At 59.3% G+C, this 1,845-nt stretch overlaps 1 pseudogene; it reads left to right on the top strand.

The window, feature by feature from the left end:
• The first annotated feature begins 559 nt into the window (after positions 1-559).
• On the top strand, positions 560-714 carry LOC126093315 (5.8S ribosomal RNA; annotated as a pseudogene).
• Positions 715-1,845: the final 1,131 nt, after the last annotated feature.

Genomic DNA, 1,845 nt, shown 5'->3' with positions numbered 1-1,845 from the left:
AGTCATAAGCTCGCGTTGATTACGTCCCTGCCCTTTGTACACACCGCCCATCGCTACTACCGATTGAATGATTTAGTGAGGTCTTCGGACTGGTACGCGGCATCGACTCTGTCGTTGCCGATGCTACCGGAAAGATGACGAAACTTTATCATTTAGAGGAAGTAAAAGTCGTAACAAGGTTTCCGTAGGTGAACCTGCGGAAGGATCATTACCGACCAGACTGCATGTCTTTCGATGTGCGTGTCGTGTCACGCAACACGCTACCTGTACGGCAGCAGCCGTGCGCCGCGTGCGGAACCACGCGTGCGTCTCAACACCAACAGAAATGTTGTGTGGTACGAGCGCTGAAGCTCTGGAGCGGCTGGCCTGCGGCACCTGGCGCCTAGCGCCGGTTTTGAATGACTTTCGCCCGAGTGCCTGTCCGCTGCGGTGTGGAGCCGTACAACGCCCATCGGCCGTGAGGCCATTGGACACAGAACGCTGGAACAGGCGCCGTCAAACACTTCAGTCCCGCCTATGCGACTGTTTGGAAAGAGACAGTGGGAACTAAAAAAAAGATCACCCAGGACGGTGGATCACTCGGCTCGTGGGTCGATGAAGAACGCAGCAAATTGCGCGTCGACATGTGAACTGCAGGACACATGAACATCGACGTTTCGAACGCACATTGCGTTCCATGGATTCCGTTCCCAGGCCACGTCTGGCTGAGGTTCGGCTACGTATACTGAAGCGCGCGGCGTTTGTCCCGCTTCGGAGACATGGAAAGTGTCGTGGCCGCCTGTGGGGCCGGCCGCGTCTCCTTAAACGTGCCATGCGCGCCCGTCGCTTGGCGCTTCGCATACCGGTACTTTCTCGGTAGCGTGCACAGCCGGCAGGCGGTGTGGCGTGTGACACCTCGTACAACGACCTCAGAGCAGGAGAGACTACCCGCTGAATTTAAGCATATTACTAAGCGGAGGAAAAGAAACTAACAAGGATTCCCCAGTAGCGGCGACCGAACAGGGAAGGGGTCCAGCACCGAACCCCGCAGGCTGCCGCCTGTCGTAGCAAGTGGTGTTTGGGAGGGTCCACTGCCCCGACGCCTCGCGCCGAGCCCAAGTCCAACTTGAATGAGGCCACGGCCCATAGAGGGTGCCAGGGCCGTAGCATCCGCTGCGAGCGTCGGCCGGACCTCTCCTTCGAGTCGGGTTGCTTGAGAGTGCAGCTCCAAGTGGGTGGTAAACTCTATCTGAGACTAAATATGACCACGAGACCAATGGCGAACAAGTACCGTGAGGGAAAGTTGAAAAGAACTTTGAAGAGAGAGTTCAAAAGTACGTGAAACCGTTCTGGGGTAAACGTGAGAAGTCTGAAAGGTCGAATGGGTGAGATTAACGCCCATCCAGCCACTGGCTCCCGCCCTCGGCAGATGGGGCCGGCCGCCCGCGCAGAGCAATCCGCGGTGGGGTCGTGTCCGGTTGCCTTTCCACTCGCCGTGGGGTGTGGCCGTTCTAGTGTGTGGTGGGCGGTGGGCCGCACTTCTCCGCTAGTAGGACGTCGCGACCCGCTGGGTGCCGGCCTACGGCCCTGGTGCGCAGCCTGTCCTTCCGCGGGCCTCGGTTCACGTCTGTTGGGCAGAGCCCCAGTGTCCTGGCTGGCTGCTCGGCGGTACATCTGGGGGAGTCGATTCGCCCCTTTGGGCGCTTGGGCTCCCGGCAAGCGCGCGCGGTTCTTTCTGGATGACGGACCTACCTGGCCAGCCCCGGACCCGCCCCGCTGTTGGCTCGGGATGCTCTCGTGCGGAATAATCGCTCCTGTCAGCGGCGCTTCAGCTTTGGACAATTTCACGACCCGTCTTGAAACACA

This window comes from Schistocerca cancellata, chromosome 7, assembly GCF_023864275.1.
Source record: "Schistocerca cancellata isolate TAMUIC-IGC-003103 chromosome 7, iqSchCanc2.1, whole genome shotgun sequence".
Classification (NCBI taxonomy): domain Eukaryota; kingdom Metazoa; phylum Arthropoda; class Insecta; order Orthoptera; family Acrididae; genus Schistocerca; species Schistocerca cancellata.
Note: the sequence above shows the minus strand (reverse complement) of the source record. Positions and strands in the feature narration are given on the sequence as shown.